General features: G+C 37.1%; 1 pseudogene; it reads left to right on the plus strand.

The window, feature by feature from the left end:
- The first annotated feature begins 18,359 nt into the window (after positions 1-18,359).
- Positions 18,360-18,458, plus strand: LOC132305790 (small nucleolar RNA R71; annotated as a pseudogene).
- Positions 18,459-19,426: the final 968 nt, after the last annotated feature.

The following is a 19,426-nucleotide window of genomic DNA, read 5'->3' on the forward strand; positions in this document are numbered from 1 at the left end:
GGCTTAGAATGCCAATTGTAGTCTTATATGTCAACATGTGTACATTTGATTCCTTATATGTAATGTGTACATGAGTATAGTCTTTTTGATGTATTTGACATGTATGAGATAAGACCGAAGGTCAATGACATGTAATTTGTATCCTATGTAAATTTTGACTTCATGGAATATTATGAAAGTATTAAAAAATATTGAGTTTTTGCTTCACCATGTTTGCATTGGGTGTGGGAATTCCATTTTGATTCTTCCATTAGCATTCATTCATCATGTATGAAGTATGGCCAAGGGCCAAACAACATTTTGAAACCATCTCATGATTTTAAATTCCAAGTTTTCGTTCCAAACTTCGTTTTTGGCATTTTGGTCGTTGGGGGGGGTCATATTTTGTATCAGCCATATTTTTGAGCCATGAACCATTGTAGCACATTTTATTAGGTAAGTTATGTTTGTGTGCATGGTTATTTCTAGGCAAATATTCTTCTTTGGTGAAATGAGTCTCCTACGGACTCATTTTTCACTTTTGTTGCATATTCTGACCTAAGGGTATTTTGGAATTTCCTTTCGGAAATAAATTCTGTTCTTCACATGGTCACTTGGAAAATGTGATTTTAGGGGGGGTTTTTTCTTTGTGTTTTTCCAGAAAATCTCGTCTTGGCATCAGAAATCGATCCCGAAGTTCAGCTTCTATTTTTCCATTTAGCAGCTTTTTAGACCCTCTGGACCAGTTTTCTTGGGAGGGCATTTCACAGTGTGTATTTTTCTATTTTACTTAAGTGTCATGTATAAAACTCAATTTTGAGGGGGGTTTCTTCTTTGTGTTTTTTTCCAGAAAATGTCATATAGGCCCTCAAATTTTCATTTTTTCCAGAAAAACCCCTGTTGCCAGGTTTTTGGGTCGCACCCTTACTACTCCTTCACATCTAAATGTTTAGATGGGGCTTTGTAACCAGTTACTTGGGCATAAGCAGTGCTTTGGTCAAGTTTTTTGGCTTCCTAACTAGTTAGGAAGGTCTCCTAACCGGTTAGGAAGGTCTCTTAACTGGTTAGATGTTCTTGGTTGTCCTCTTTTTGACCGTTTTGCCCTTTCTTCTTCCGTTAGCCATATTTTCTTCATCCGGACTCCGAATCAAGTGATTCTTGAGTCTAAATTCATTAATTTTTCATTGTATTTCCAATGGTGTACTTAGTGCCACCGACTTTTAAGCTGGAAATGATGATTTTTCCTCTAGGTTCATTCTTGTTCGTTTTTGAAACGTTGCTTCCGCATTTGATTCCTTTGGGTTCCATGACCTCGTTAAGGGTCATAATGGTGTCTTAGAGCCATGTTGTATCTCTAGAGACCATTTTTTTGTCTTTTACTTCCGCATTTTGGATCCGTTATCGGGTCATCTTTCGGTTCATCACTGACGCACCGGGTTGAAAAACTTGGGCCGTCACAATACTTTAATAATATGCTTTTGCGTTACATGGAGACATGCTGCATGTACCTTTGATTTTATCTATGTGAGTAGATTTTCTTACTTGGTAGTTGCATTCCTTGTCATATGCATGACTTTCATGTTTAGTTTTCCCTTTTGTTTCCTCCGGTCGCACTTAGTGCGTATGTGGGTTTTTGTAATGGTTTCATTGTGAGATTCCTTGTGGAGGAGTTTTCACATTTGTTTTGTTTTAAGCTGTCCGCTTCCCTAAGGTGGGAAGAACGCTCCATTTTCATGTGCATTGTGTTAACACTCGTGGGGGGATAGGGTTCCTCCTCTTTTTCTTGGTTGTCTCTTCTCTTCGTCACCTCGTACACAGTTTTGGGGTTGGTTGGTCCGTGCGGATCACCGTGGTTGTCTTGTTCCTTGGTGAGGGTTTGGTGGATTTTGGTTGACTTACTTCCGAGTAGGGGGTGAAGTCTTTGACCTTGTCTTTTGTTTCAGAGGTGGAGTCGTGGTGTTGTCCTTCTTAGGACTGGTGGTTTTCTTTCTTTCGTGTCTTCCCTTGGGGAGTTTTTACCTTGTTTGTTGACGGAGTTATGGTGCTCAGGGTGAGTTGATTTGTGTGAGATCATTTTACGAGGACTTGTATCCATATTATTGAGGATTTTTTTGATTTGTGAGGTGAGCTCGATGCTCTTTTGAGAATGTCTTTTGGAGGCTTGTTTCGATTTTGGAGACCTGGATGTGGTTGACCCTTAGGAGAGGTTTTGAAGGATCGCAATTGGATTTGGCTTGTTTGTAAAGTTTTCTCGTCCTAGTTATGGCTAGGCGTCGTTTTGAGGAATTGTAATTCCAGTGATTGGGTATGGAATGAAATTGAGGAATTTTGATTTAGCCTAGTATTGCCAAGCACGGTTTTGAGAGACTCTATTTTTATGACCATGGTTGTCAGAATTTTGATGTGTATGCCATGTGGTGGACTTTTTTTTTGAGGACTTAGTTATTCATGATAAGGATGTGGATCTGATATTTAATTTCGGTGTAGTTTTGTAGTTGATCTGTTTCAGGGAGATATGTGGGACTTTCGATGAAATGTCTTGTATTAAGGTTCGTTTTGATTCATGGTGGTGTTGATTTATCTGGTAGGATTTGGATTTTTGATTGATGTTATTAATAGGAGTGTTTTGAGACATTGGAGTTGTTGGTTTTGTTGTATTGAGGATTTAAGACCTTAAGCGTAGCGGTGCCTATGACATTGTTGTCAGAGTTTTGGGATTAGCTACCCCAACTCTCACACGATGCCTGGTTTCTATAGTGTATTTGGTGATGATCTTTTCCCGACATTGATGTCATTTGTATCGAGAGGTTTCATAGGTAGACCTAGTGGGAGGCAGGTCATGAATTAGTACCCAATACCGTCATGCTACCTTACTGACGAGTAAGTGTGGGTGGGTTATGGTCGCTATTCGTACTGCCACATTGTCTTTGTTCTGCACCCTGATTTGATACGTGGTTATCTTGGAGTTCTTTTAGTGGTTGTTTTTGGATCGGTATGATGGTTCATCAGGAGGAATGCTTATGGTTGTTGTCTTCCATTCCTTTGTCCAACCTTGGATTCTATGTGTGTGACTTTTGACTTTTCGTGTGACCGTGTGGTCAATTTCCTTTTGAGAGGTTATCCTGTCGTAAGCACGTGGCTGCGAATGGCATTGGTTTGTACGTTGTCTTTCAGCTTTGGGATTGCTTTTGTAGCACGTTGTGTGGGGTACTCGGAGATGTACTCCGTAGTTATCCTGGTTTCGCCTTTAGTTTCTTAAGGCCGGATTTCGGGGATGAAATCCCTTTAAGGTGGAAAGGTTGGACCCGGTCATTTTTATTTCTTTCCCTTTCTTCAAATTTTGCGGATAAATTTTTTCCATTGTCTTTTCCTTTTCGGGTTCGATTTCCCGCCTCTTAGTGTCATCTCGAGTGCTCGAAAATGGTTTCTGAGACTCTTTCCTTTGGATTGACAACTTCCTTTGAGGACTGAGTCATTTCCACATTTTTTGTTTTTCGACACTATTCATTTTTTCGTCTTTATCCTTTTTCATCCTTTACTCATTTTTCATTTTTCCTTGCTTAACCTCACTTTTTGTGCTCGGATTTGATTCCGGCTTGGCATACATCCATGATATTTCATTTTTATGATATCTACATTTTTACTTTTGTAGAAAAACATATTGGATGTTTACTTTTCTTGTAAAGTGCATGAAAGCATGACTTTTTGGTAATTAACCTAAACTTGAGGGGTTTTAGTGTAATTATGTAAAGTAATTATTTTTCATCTTAGGCACCATTTTGTAATTTAATTTAGAAGATATTTTCAAAAAGGACTTGTTTGTAATTTTCAGAAAGTGTGACAAGTGTCACACTCTCATTGGTCCACTTGTTGACATTAGTATGGAAACACTTTGATGCCTTGGATGATGACATGTGGAGGGTGGAGATTCACCCACTTGTTGGCCTAGGATTGGTACACTTGTTGGCATAGATGGTTGACAAGTGTAGGTTCAATATTAAGTCTTAGAAGTTTACATAGGATGGTGACAAGTGTAAGCTTGAGATTAAGCCTAGGAATGAACCATAGATTCATGACAAGTGTAGGTTCACCATTTAGTCTTGCATTATGTGTGTGTGAGAGGTAGTGTAAGAGCACATAGTGAGTGGAGGATTTCTAGCCCTTCCACTCACTATTTTACACTTTATCATTTTCATTTTCACTTGTCTTCAAGAACCATAACCTAGCCACCATTGGAGAAAAGCTTAGTTAATAGCTTTCTTCTTCATTTTGGCCTCCATCCACTCACCTTAGACATAAAACCTTGGAAGACAAAAGCTTCCTCTCACTCCCCTCTTCATTAACCCTTAACTTGTTTTCCATTTTGAGCTTGGTTGCTTGGATTATAGAGATTCAATTCTCTATTGAGGTAGGGGTGGTTGTATGTATATCTTCTTTGGGTTTTATATATATTGGAGCTTAATATATATTGATTACATGCCTTTTTAAATTCTTGTACTAGCATGTAAATAAAGATTTTATATGCTTGACTTAGGATTTGTGGATTAAAGCATGTATGTGACTATTAAATTGTATAGGTAGGCTATTGTCTAATAAATTGCCTTATACTTATGATTCCATTGAGGTTTTATTATAGATATCTTGAGATTACATTTATGATGTTAAGTAATATAGATTTCATTGAAAGCTTAGTATGAAAATCTTCTATATGGCACTTATAATTACTTGTAGGTAGATTACTATATTTCATGATTTGCAATTATGGCCTATATTGATAGTAAATTGATATAACATGATGTGTAATATCATTAACTTGCCACTTTAGACATGTAACCTTAAGACATGGGTTGTGTGGTTTTACCATACTTGTGCTTGGTAGGTAGTTTCATGCATTGAGATTTGCATAGATGTCATGAACTTGTTGATTTTTGGAAGCTTGTAAGGATATAAGATGTTGATGGCTAAGGTTTGGCTCTAGTACGGAGGATAGGAAATCTCCTAAGTCATAGTGCACACTAAGTAGTACCTTGTGGATCGTAATTACCCAAAATAACTCGTATGGTCTCGTGGCCACATATTCTAGTCTTTCCATTATTTGATTTGCATTATATTCCAAGCTGTAAATCATGGATTTCTTGTAGCTTGTGATTTGGTGATTTTAGTTTCAATGCGGTTAGTGTACTTGTTCATGTGTACTTGAATGCTATGTGGTTGTCATTTCAAATATTTGTATAGCTTGAGATAATCCTTTAGGGTACCTTGAAAACATAGACATTAGGTGGAATGCACCCTTGTGATGATCTATGTTTGGTTCACATTATACTTGAAACTATAGGGTATGCGCATGCACCACATCCTACAACTAACTTGATTACTCACCCTAGTTGTGTGGGTTATTTTATAGGTAAGGAGACAATAATTGTGGATGCTCATCATCCATAGGGGCGTATGAGTACTTGAAGCATTTTTGTATATGGACATGCACTTGTTTAACATGTTTTATCTTTTAGATGTTATATTTTGTATGCCATGGATGTATAGTATTTTAGAAGCTAAGATGGCTTCTTTTTTGTAATAAGTATCCAAGTACATTTGGAAGTGTTCATTTTACATGTATGACATGAGGCCAAGGGCCATTAACTTGAAAGGTTACAAGTATGTTTCCTCTAAAACTCAAGTATTGCCATTGTAGCTTATTTGTGAGAAATGGAGGCTTTGTATGCTAAAACTTGTTAATGGAATGTATAGAGACTTTAGGCCATATTGGTACATCTATTTTATCATATTGCATGCACTTGCATACTCACTTTGGCAAACAACACCATCCTTGATGAAACAAAAACTCTAGGTAGCATTTTAAGGGAGTTTTACCCTATTCTGTTCCAGGGGCATTTCGGGTATTTCACAATGTATTTTTTTCATTTTTCCTTAAGAGTCATGTAGAAAACTCAATTTTGAGGGGGGTTTCTTCTTTGTGTTTTTCCAGAAAATGCCATCTTGGCCCTCAAAAATCCAAATTTGTCCGTAAAATCCTTGCTGCTAGGTTTTGCAAATTTTTTAGTGCAAATGTACTTAGTACTATTCATCGACTTTTTTTTGAAAAGTGTGACGACCGATCCGAAACTTCCGAGGGTCTTGTGTGTGTATTTTAAGATTGTATTTTTAATTTAGGCAATTTAAAAACCTCCCGAAGCCCTATTTCCTTTCTTTGGGCAATAGTTCAAAGAAATTTTTACCCCCTTGACCAGATTTTCTTGGGGCCATTCTGGGCATTTTACAATGCATTTTTTTTTGTTTCTGTTTGCATTCGAGGTAGGAAACTTGATTTTAGGGCGGGGTTTATTCTTTGAGTTTTTCCATAAAAGTCCGTTTAGATGCCCGTTTTTACTCTCAGTTGCAGCAGTAGTGGGTAGACGGCACTGTAGCTGTCACGGCCTTCGTTGGGCTGCCGCGACGTCAATTTTGTTTTTGACCTTTCTCCCTCATCCGGACTCCAAATCAAGTGATTTTTTTTTTTGAAATTGATTAATTTTTCATTGTCTATCCAATAGTGTGCTTGGTTGTACCCATATATTTATAGATAATTACCAGTTCGCCCTTTTAGCTTTATTGCTCGTTTTTCTTTGTTTTGTTGTTTCTCCTTCGTCCAGAATCCGAATAATGAAATTATTGAGTCCATCATGATTATTTTTTCATTGTCTTTCTAGTGGTGTGCTTTATAACACTTGAATCCATTTTTTTGCAAAATGACCATTTTGCCCCTAGGTTCCTTTTTGTCCCTTTTTGAAACGACACTTCCGCATTTATTTTCCTTTGGGTTCTATGACCTCATTGAGGGTCACATTGGTGTCTTAAAGACATATTCTATCTCTAGAGACCGTTGTTTCACCTTTCGCTTCCGTATTTCGGATTTGTTATCGGGTCATCTTTTGGTCATCACTGACGCACCGGGTTTACAAAACTTGGGCCGTCACATCGCTAGTCCAGTAGGTCTGTCTCAGCCTGAGTAGTGGTACCATGCAAATCACACACAAAGGTGGGCATGAAATACCTAGACCTACCATGGAACAACACCTATGTTCAGTTATCCATCCTAGGCGATATACGCACCCTAACCATGGTCCTGAGACTCAGGCTCATACCATGGCACATATAATAAAATATATAAAGTCTGTCCTCCTAGTACAAAATATCAATCAGATATATTATAATTGATACATGTAACAAATCCATCCTGAAACCAAAAGTAGGTCACTTAATTCATAATTGATATAACACATGTAGGTGATGGACTTAACCTTTATGATTAATCCATACTTTAATGCAAATTAGGTAGAACTTAGTGTTTGAACTAGTCCATACCTAGTATGTCACCATCCCATACCGGTACATACAATCCTCCAGTAAATATAGTTGACAATACAATATTAAATAGTCATCAACCATACTCCAGAATATGCACAAGATAAATTTAATGCATATACATAAATATTAGGCATTCAATATAGGGCCTAAAATCATATCCGATGTTGTAAATTGCAATAACATATGCAACCATTTACATCCTCCAACAAAATATGTATTAATATAAATTTATACATATTTAACAATATTAGGTATTCACTACGAAAGCCAAATATCATACTCCAACAATTTAAAAAGCAAAAATAAGTCTAAGTATTTAAATTCTACATATAGCCCATAAACTGATACCATCTAACAGCCGTTAAGTATCAATTTAATCCAAACCAATCATAGTTGAATTTTCAAATAATTCACTACGTTCATAACATGGTGGAAAATATGATTAAATATAATTAATTTATATACCAACAATTTGCTAAGTTACGGTAATTAAATTTCTTAGCAAAACAGTGCAACGTATAGACGTTTCTTTGAGTTGTTCATTACTCCTTTCCTTAATCCATTATTGTACTAAGCATTTTCAATTTTAATATAAGTCCCTAACATTTAATTACACCTTATAATAGCCTTTAAACAGCTTCTAAAAACACTGTACAGCCCGAACACGCCCAAAAACCATACTGTATGAGCTTTCTGGGCAAGAGCAGGCTCTAAAAAAATTGAGCCTGCTCTTTTATTTGATTGAGCCGACTCTATGGCTCTAAGACCCGGCTCTAAGGCTACCAAGAGCCGACTCCAACCTTTGGGAGCCGGCTCTAAGGGTTACAGAGCCGGCTCTGTCCCCTTTTTGGAGCCTACTCTCACTCCCTTAAATGCCGTCGACCGTTTCTGCTTCATCTTCTTCGACTCCGGTGCTTTCCAAGACCTCTGTAATGTTTTTAATAGTTGTCCTAGGGTTCAATATTTGTCCTAGATTAATCCTAACCCACTGATATGCAACCACGATCTGAATTAGATACAAGTTTTGAAGCAACGATTATAGAATTTTCGATAGCAACTTTAAGCAACTTACAATAAATTTATTTAGTAAAAATCAAAACTGTTTTAAGATCTTGTTCTAGGGTTTAAACTCACTCCTAGATTAGTTACAAGGCATCCAATATAAAATTTACAAACCTCCGTTTAAAAACAAACTTAACCACAAACTACAGAAAGAACAGAGTATCACAATTAAGCAAAACAGTTAATTCACGAGTATTACACCAGATTCGTATATACATAAAACATGTTATTATGTTTGTTTACAACTGTTTTAGCCTTTATTAAGTCCCTGGGGTCTAACTAGGCATGCACAGAACACGAATTAAAGGGAAAGAGTAAGAATTAAGACTTGCCTCTGATTTCCGGTTGAAAATCTAAAATTGTCGTCACTAGCAACTCCAGCAATGTTAATTGTTGTTATCAACCTCTTCCGCTCCTAGTTAAATCTAGAACTCCTCCTTGAATCCCTCCCTTAATCTCTTAAGGTTCCCTCTGTATTTTGTCTCACAAAACACACTCAGTTGCTCTCTGTCATCTCTCTATATCTTAGATACGTGGATATGGTGAATAGGGTTTACAAAAAATGGCAGACGTATACCTATACATTTATAGGTTTTATTTGAAACCCTAAATTCAAATCCCAAACCAACTACAAGTTGGCTCAAACCCAAGATATGATTTAATTTAAGCAAAACCCTAAGTCAATTCACATAATTAATTTAATCCATTTCAAAATAAAATCCAAATAAATACACATGAGATTAAAAATAATTAACCACATAACATAAAAATAAACCATTTAATTAAAAAGAAAATAAAACACAAGTAAATAACAATAATACAATAAGAAATTCAAATAAAAACACTTAAATAATTAAACCAATTAAAATAATTCAATAAAATTACACATAATCAAATAAAATGCAATTAAATACACTAATTAAATTCCAGAATTGTCCTTGTAAAATTAGAGGTATTACATTCTTCCCCCCTAACAAAAGGAATTTCGTCCACTGCACAAAAGGAATTACATTCTTACCTTCTTCCCATAATTCAAGAAACTGCGAGCGAATGACATTCTCCCATTCCCAAGTGGACTCAACCACATTGTGATGACTCCACTGCACACGAACTAAAGGGATAACCTTGTTATGAAGAATTTGATCCCTACGGTCAACAATACAACACGATGACTCCAAATAGGTTACATCCGGCTGCAACTCAATCTCCCCAATAACGATATGCTGAAACTGATCCTCATTGCGCAGAAATTTTCGTAATATGGAAACATGAAACACACTGTGTACACGATCCAGGTTATCCGGAAGTGCTAACCTATAAGCAACAGCTCCAACGCGATTTGTGATCATGAATGGACCGAAAAATAGCGGTGCCAACTTCCCTTTCTTCCCAACGCGCATAACACCTTTCATAGGTGACACTTTAAGTAGAATCTGATCTCGAACCCTAAACTCCAAAGCATGAGTATACCGATCGGCATAACTCTTTTGCCTACTCTGAGCGATGCGCATACGATCCCTAATAAGAGCAATCTTCTCAGAAGTATCCTTAATAAACTCAGAACCCAAGAATCTGCTCTCTCCAACCTCCATCCAACAAATAGATGATCGACACGGTCGACCGTATAATGCCTCAAATGGTGCCATACCAATTGTCTTTTGGAAACTATTGTTACACGCAAATTCCAAAAGTGGCAAGTAATCTTCCTAGTGGCACTTGAAGTCAAGAACACAGGACCGAAGCATATCTTCCATGATCTGATTCACCTTCTTAGTCTATCCATTAGTCTGAGGATGATAAGCAGTACTAAGATGTAACTCGGTACCCAAAGCCTACTGAAAACTCTTCCAAAATCCTGATACAAAGCTCGAATCCCTGTCCGATATAATAAACAATGGAATGCCATATAGCTTCACAATCTCTGAAATATAAAGCCTCGGCAACTGTACCGAAGTGTAGTCAGTGCAAATAAGCAAGAAATGAGCTGACTTAGTCAACCTATCCACGATGACCCAAATGGAATTATGACCCTTGAAAGAAGTGGGCAATCCCTCCACAAAATCTATAGAAATGCTCTCTCATTTCCACTCCGGTATAAGTAGTGGCTGTAGAGCTCCTGGCAGCCTTTGATGATCAATCTTGACCATCTGACAAGTACTATACTGAGGCACAAAAAGAGCAATGTCCCTCTTCATACCTGCCCACCAAAATTGCCGCTTCATATCCTGGTACATCTTGTCTCCTCCTGGATAAACAGAAAACTCAGAATGATGAGTCTCAATCATCACATCTTTCCTCAAATCGTCCGCAGAAGGTACTACTAAGTGTCCCTTGTACCTTAAGCTTCCGTCAGTCCCAATATAGTAAAATGGAACTTCCCCAGAAGCTATCTAGGCAACTTTGTCAATGCACTGCTGATCTGTAAGTTGTGTTTGCAGAACCTTGCAAATGATGGAAGGTGTAACCACCATGCAAGCCATGAAAGCATCCGACATCTCATCCACGTTCTTCAAAGCATTCCACTCAGTAATGAATAAAGCAGAAAGACTACCAACAGGTCGGCGACTGAGTGCTTCCGCCACCATATTCGCTTTCCCTGGATGATACTGTATAGAAAAATGATAGTCCTTTACAAACTCCAACCATTTGCACTGTCTCATATTCAGCTCCCACTGAATGAATAAATACTGCAGACTCTTGTGATCACTAAACAATCTGAAGGACTTCCCCAATATATAATGACTCCAAATGCATAAGGCAAAGACCACAGCTGCCAACTCCAAATCATACGTTGGATAGTTAAGCTCATGAGGCTTAAACTTCTGAGATCCATAAGAAATCGGTCGCTCCTCCTACATCAAAACATACCCAAGGCCCTACAATGAAGCATCCGTGTAAACAAAATACTCGATCCCATTCTGTGGGGTAGACAGAATCGGTGCCGAAATCAATTTCCTTTTGAGCTCATCCAAAACTCGCTGACAGTGCTCATCCCACACGAACTGTACACCCTTCTTGATCAGATGAGCGAGAGGTCCTCCTATCTCGGAAGACCCTTGGATGAACCTACAATAATATCCTACCAAACCGAGAAAACTCCGAATCTCCGTAGGTGAAGTAGGTTGTCCCCACTCAACCACAGCTGAAACCTTAGATGGATCTACTACTATTCCCTTTTCTGACACCACGTGACCTAGAAATTTCACCTCCCACTGCCAAAATTCATATTTCTCAAACTTGGCATATAATTGGTGTTCACGAAGCATCTGCAAGAATATGCGAAGATGTCACGCATGATCGTCCTCCGACCGAGAATAAATCAAGATATCATCACTGGAAACAATGAAAAACTGATCCTAATAAGCCCGAAAGATTTTGTTCTTTAGGTCCATGAAAACAGCTGGTGCATTAGTCGTCCCAAATGGCATAACCCGAAACTCATAAGAACCATGTCTCGTGCGAAACGCGGTCTTAGGAACATTCTGCTCTCTAACCCTCAGCTGATGATACCCAGAACGCAGATCAATCTTGGAGAAGTATGTGGTTCCCCTTAACTGATCTAAAAGATCATCAATCCTGGGTAAGGGATACTTGTTATGAAAAGTAACCTTGTTCAACTCCCTATAATCTATACATAAGCGAAACGAACCATCCTTCTTTTTCACAAAAAGTTATGATGCTCCCAAAGGTGAAGTACTCCTACAAATGAAATCCTAGCTGGGTAATTGCGGAATCTGATCCCTCAGCTCTCTCATCTCCATTGGTGCCATCATGTACTGTGCCCTAGCAATAGGCATAGTGCCTAGAGCTAAGTCAGTCATAAAGTCCATCTCGTGACTAGGTAACAACCTTGGAATCTCCTGAAATATATCCGGAAAGTCTAGTACAATTGGTATGCTATCCAAAGATACAATAATCCCTTCCTCAATTTCCTCCTCCGTAAGGTGCAAGTAAGTGCTAGTGACCCCGTTAAAACGTGGAATAGCAATGACGTACATGTCTTGACCAGGTATGGTGAAAACCCCAGACCTATCATAAGAATTAATTTGGGCATGGTAATGCAATAACCAATCCATCCCATACATCACATCATAAGTGTGCATGTCTAGAACTAAAAGACTGGCTAGATATCCGAGTCTGCCAATATCTAGTGTCATCAACTAAACCATCTAAACCAAAATGTTAAATACCCGTAGAGCATAACATGGAAAATATACAAAATACTCCAAAATCAACTCATACTTAGAACGGCACTCTATTTCGAGAATTCTTCCTTTAATATCCAATTTATCATATTAATTTACACAAGTTCCTTTATAAGTCGTTAGTAAGCATCCCGTCTCGATCTAATGTACCTATAAGCAAATATCTGTTTGCCTATCCAAAACCAAATTACTTCACTGTGATATTCCTTTATCATCGCATCATATACAATCCAGTATAGTTTAATAAAACCATTCATGTATACAACACAACAATATTATCATAAAATACAATCAAGATAGCCAAAACCACTAGTTTACTTTATTAGGAACTTATCCAAACCATAAACTGTTAAACGAATAATCGTAATATATTCTTTAACATAATAATGTATGATAGTTAAACAATATTATTCTTTAAATAACACTTCCACTCCTACTAGAAATGAAAATCATATCACTCCTAGAGGAGCAGTCATTCTTGAACTCCAGTAACCTCCATCTTGGACGCTCCGGTAACTCCTCCATCCAGATCTTCTTCGGGGTCTTCCTCTCCGCTAGGATCAGCTTCAAGCACAAATGTGGAGAATCACAGGCATTAGGCATGAATGAGATGGCATGGACACAAGAGAAGATGCATGGAATATGTACATGCAATCTGTGAAGTTCAATCAATTACAAAAATTGTGAGATCGATCTCTCATGATCGATCTGAGAAATTAAGAAACTAAGTTCGATCGATCTCACTAGATCGATTTGAGAAATATGTTCGATCGATCGAACTCTGCGAAGAACGTGGACAGTCACAGATCTGTAACGTGGATGGCACGGGGCCTTCACGAACATAGTCGTGGGCCCATCAACACACAAATCATCAATCTTAATCACCTAAGAAGGCCTATACTCCCAAAATCAAATCAAAAATGAAAAATCTAACAAAATATTTATACACATATATACAAAGTGAGTCAAAGCTTCATCAATGGAGAGTTTCATCATCAAAATAACATGGATCTAACATTTAAAGCATGTATGAAGCAAATCGAAGCTTGAATACAAGATGAGATTCGGATCTTACCCAAATTGAAGGATGAGATAAGATGAAGATGAGATGAAGATCCAAGAGGAGAGAGAGAGATTCGACGTTTGGATCTCGCCGAAGATGCTCGTCGGAGATAGGGAAGATGGGTGCAGCGGCGATGAGAGGGATTGGGTTTTGAGAGGGTTAGATCGATCTGTGAAATCGATCTTGAAACCCTCGGTTTCATTTTTAAAAACTTCCCCGAACCATTTCGATCGATCGAACTGAGACCTCAGATCGATCAAACTGAAATGATCTCTCTTTAAATATATATATATATATATTTTTAAATAAAAATAAAAATTAAAAATTAAAACTAAAAATTAAAAATTGAAAATAAAAATTTTAGAATTTTTAAAGAATTAAAATAAAATAAAATCTTTTTGGAAAATAAAATAAAAATATTTTTGGAATTTTAAAATTAAAAAGTCAAACAAAGTCAAAGATAGTGAGATGAGGAACAGAGATCGATCTGAACAAAATGTTCGATCGATCTGACAGAGAGCTAAAAATGTGCAGGTTTTAGGTTCAGAAATTTTTCTAAGTGTTGGAACTCAAGATCTATCGAACTTGAAGTTTGGATTAATCTAAGAACTTAAGGTCGATCTGAGAACAAGTTCAAACGATGGGACAGATAGGTGATTTGGATGTAGGTGGATGCAGGTCGAAAATTTTCTAAGTGTTGGATGCAGGTTGAAGTTCGATCGATCGAACTCTCATTTGAGATCGATCGAACTTATGCAAAATGCTCAATTTCAACATAAAAGTGCATGCAGTCCTAATCACAGTTCCTAGCAATACATATGAACCAAAAACAAGTATCTAGACTTCGCAAGAATTGAAATTAAAGATAGAAATGAGGGAGGAATAGGGTTTTGACACCCTACGAAATGTCTTGCTAGTCTTTAACGTCTCTATCAAGATGTTGGGCTCTTTTAGCCTGGATCAAACATTTTGTAGTGCATCCCCTTCTCAATGGGGTAATAAGTGCTTTGAACTTCACCCAACAAATGGTTCTTTAAGGAACTTGTTGGATTAAGCTCAAAAGACGTTTTCGGTCCTTGGTCAAAACAATCTTTGGGCTTCCACGCCCTTTTAAAACAAGATTTTAAAACAACTTTCTTTGGTTTCAAGGTTGAAGATGGACTTTTTGAAACTTTGGTCTCACACAAAAACTCAATTTCTTTACTTTTAAGGTCATGACATTTTTCTACAACATTAATCTCTTCATGCTTGTCAAATGAATTGGGGGTTGGATTGAAAATATTCAACTTAACCTTCGTGTGGCCAAATGAGATCTTCATTATCCTTATCCTACAATTGATGTTGGCATTCACGGTTGCCAAGAAAGGACTGCTAAGGATAACGGGAATTTAGCTCTTAGGATTTGGGACCGGTTCCGTGTCAATGACAACGAAATCAACGGGAAAGAAGAATTTATCAATTTTAATCAAGACATCCTCGATGATACCCCTAGGCTTTTCGATTGATCGGTCGGCAAGTTGTAAAACTACCGACGTTGGTTTTAAGTCTCCTAAGCCTAATTTGACATAAACCGAGTATGGAAGAAGATTAACACTTGCTCCCAGGTCAAGAAATTGATATGATCACCAATGATGCATGAAATAGTAGGTGAACCAGGGTCCTTAAACTTGGGGAGAGTGTTATGTTGCAAAATTAAGCTCACTTGCTCGGTTAAGACACTTTTCTAGGTGCTTGGCTTTTGTTCTTCCTCTTTTGGGTGCACAAGTCCTTTAAGAATTTGGCATAAGCCGGAATTTGCTTGATTGCATCTAAAAGTGGAAGATTGACTTTCACTTACCTAAGCACGTCCATGATTTCATTCACTTTGGCCTTTTGCTTGTCATTTGAAATGGATCCTTTTAAGGAATCCGGAAATGGAGCTTTTGGTTCAAAAACCTTTTCAGAATTGTTCTTTGAAGTCTCTTCAACACAAGAAGTTTTCAAATCATTTTGCAAATCTTTCTTTTCAAAATCACTTTTCAACACATTCTCATTTATATGGTCATGCACATGCAATGAAGGAGGAATATGATATGAAATGGGACGGGTGTCAACTTGTGGTTGCACCGGTTCACTCTCTTCATTGGACATACCCACTTGGTTGTCCACAACCTTTCCACTTCTCAAGGTAGTCACTGCATTGACATGCTCTATTGTATGACCTCCTGATCGGTTGTTAATTATACATCAACCTTTGCAATAGCACAAATCATTATAAAATAGGGCTATTGGTCGGGTAAGTCAAACCACAGGGATTGCTAGTTTATGGCAACCAAGGTCTTTAAAATCACTTTTTAGAATGATGAGGGGGTGTATAGAGGTTTGTTTGGTTTGTCACTTAGTCACTAGAATTAAAATGTGCTTAAAGCAATAAATGTAAGGAATTTAAGAGGAAGAAATCTAGAAAGAGAGGTAGAGGGAAGTGAATTCACCATCAACTATGTAAACATGCTTGCTTGCAAATAACTTGGGGGACAAAATATACATGTAATTCTGATATGTAGAAATGCAAGACAACTACAATATCTTCAAGAAGTTCACACATTCAAGAATTAAGTATAATCCATCAAAGGTTGGTATGATTCATCGATCTAAACTAAGGTATAGCATGAAATATCCTTTCTAAGCTATGAACTATCAAAGTCCTCAATTTGTGTGATAAGTGTACATGAAGTCAAAAGCTAAGAATAATCCATCAAAAGAGAGACCCTAAGCTATGGACTACCAAATCTTCCATACAACATGCCATTAAAACCATTTCATATTCTCATCTCCATTCTCACCAAGGAGATGTAAGCCCCATAATTATGAAAACATACAATCTAAGACAAGATAATACAATTAACACAATCATTTATTGAATTTAAGAACATTTACAATATGTGTAAGTATCTAGAATATGAAAAGATTGCATAAACACTTCATTCCCCAAATCAAAACAAGATTATAGCATGCTTACAAAGAATGGCTTCATCACCTCCTTAGGATAGGGAGTTAGTTGCTCATGGATGCAAGAGAAGAAGGAGAAGAGATGAAAACTTCCTCCATTTTCGTGCTTAGAGGACCCAAAATACCCAAAACCTTAAGAACTCTACTTTATCTCTCTATAAACCTTCCAAGAATGAGAGATATCTTTTTACATGATACAAGCCACCAAATATATCCTAAAAATCTTATCTATCTCCCCCAATTCGTGGCTTAGAAATCCCTAGAAAGAAGCCTAGTCATTCATTTAGTCAAAGGGGACAAATTTGAGCAAAAATCATGGAGTGGGTGAGCAGATCTCTGCAAATCAGCGGGCGCCCACGGGCGCACGAGCTCACTGCCCATTTTGGCGGGTGCCAGCAGGTTTCTCGCGGGCGCCCGCGGATGTTCCTCAGCTCTGCACACCTTTGGTAAAAAGGCCATAACTCTCTGCTATGAACTCCTAATGAAGAAACATTTGATGATTTGGAAAGCTAATTCAAGGCTCTAAGTATGCCATGTTTTAATGGAAGTCCAATTCTCAAGTTTGTTAGGTCAAAAATGACAAGCAAAGTCAAACTCCACTGCTACCAAGCTGTAAACTTCAGCATTGCACACTTTGATATTCAAGAACTCATCGAAACATCATTTTTATTTCTTCTTGGGAAACAAACCTGAAAATATATAAAAATATGCAAATGAAGATAATCTATATAAAATAATCAAATAATGGACTTAACTAATGCAAATAAGGGCGCTTGAATATGCAATATTCGGCGTTTATCACCTTCTGACGAGGAATGAGTCTTCACAACACATTGTTGCTTTTGTGGGGCATTCAAAGGCATTTTTCCCTTCTCTCTTGCATTCAAAGTGCTTTGCCCTACTTGGGTTTCTAACTTTGCAATGGATTGAGAGTGAGAATGAAGTAATTGTGTGTTTGCCTCTAAAGTGCTCAAAGCGGTCAAAACCTTCTCTTCATAAGCGGACTTTTAACATTTCCTTGGGAATATGATGGTTGATTAGGAAAATGAGAATTTGAGAATTGGTTTCCTTGTGATTGATATGATAACCTAAAACCTTGGGAACCTTGGCTTTGCATTGGAGGTGGAATGTACTTTCCTTAAAAACTGCCTCGGGAAGGGTTTGAGACCTCCCCTTTGTTTTTCCAAGAGAAATTCGGGTGATTCATCCAACTAGGATTGTAATGATTTCCATAAGGATTGTTCCCTTGATTAGTAAAAACAGCATTTGCTTGTTCATGATGCTCACTTTGCACATGTCCATGGAAACAATTGGAAGTAGAATGTAAAACACTTGAACAAGTCATACATGTCTCATTAGATGCATGATGAGAATAGTTAGGGAAGGAAGACACTTGATTCACCGAGTTTTGGTTGATCAAAAATTGATCAAACCTTTGAGATAATGATTTCATTTCGGTGGAAATTTCATTGGAGTGGTCGACTTGATGTAAGCCAACACTCTTCCTACCACTAGAATTTCTACCATTCTTCGAAGATAAAGTACGATGCAAAGAATTTTCACTCATGCTCTCATAAAGATGCCACACGTTATCCTCATGCCTATCAATGTAAGAGCCACCCATGGAAGCATCAACCATACCTTTGTAATTGTCCGATAAGCTCTTAAAGAAATATTGAATTAATTGCCATTTGGGCATGTCATGATGTGGACACTTCCTAAGCAATTCATTAAAATGTTCCCATGCCTCATGAAATGTTTCTCCATCCCCATGTGAAAATTCTCGAATTGAGGTTATCATGTCATTGGTCTTACAAACCAGATAGTACTTCTTCAAGAAATCTTGTTGCATTTCCGTCTAAGAAGTTATTGAAAAAGGCCTAAGATTGTTAAACCAATATTTTGCCTTATCTTTAAGGGTGAATGGAAAAAGTTTAAGCCTCAAAATCTCTTCCAGCATGTCCATATATTTTACGGTGGAACAAACTTCAAGAAACTCATCCAAATGCTTGTAATGTTCTTTACTTGGAAGTCCATGATAGTTAGGGAGCATTTGAATAGTTTGTGGCTTAATTTCATAGTGGTGTGCTCTAAATTGTGGCAATTGAATGCATGTGGGTGCATTATATTCATTAGGCACAAAATGATCTCTTAAAGTAAGGGGAGGTGTAATATCCCTGATTTTAAAAGGATAGTCTCGGTATTTTTTTCAAAATTATTTTAATTGCATTTAATTATTTAGTTGATTTCTTGGCTAATTTTCACTTGTTTAATTGATTTAATTATTTGTTTAAATGTGTTAATTGATTTATTTGTTTAAATGAAATTGTGTGTGATGATGTGTATTTGTTTAGGAATTTAATTGTTTTATTTTTTATTTTTATATTTTTTTTAAGGAATTGGATATGGGTTAATTTTATTTTATTTTATTATTAGTTTGACTTGGATTGGAAAAGGGATTAGGTTATTTTATTTAGCCTATAAATATATAGCTTTAGGTTAGTAAAAGGGGTTAGAAAATAAATCACAAAATATATTTTAGAAAGATAAAGAAGGAAGAGAAAGAGGAAGGAGGAGGTTAGGGTTTTTTTTATCAAATCCCTAAAGGCAATTTCTAATTCTTCTCTTCTCCTTTGATTCGTACTCTATGCATGCTAGATTAATTATAGGTTCTTGAAATAAGTTAATTGAATCAAATTTCATTGATTAATTTGACAATTTAAATTCATAATTTAATAATGGAATTTAATTCTTCTCTTTCACC

Source organism: Cornus florida, unplaced genomic scaffold (genome assembly GCF_030987335.1).
Source record: "Cornus florida cultivar Cherokee Brave unplaced genomic scaffold, ASM3098733v1 CherokeeBrave_3.0.0_Hap2_Chr04, whole genome shotgun sequence".
Classification (NCBI taxonomy): domain Eukaryota; kingdom Viridiplantae; phylum Streptophyta; class Magnoliopsida; order Cornales; family Cornaceae; genus Cornus; species Cornus florida.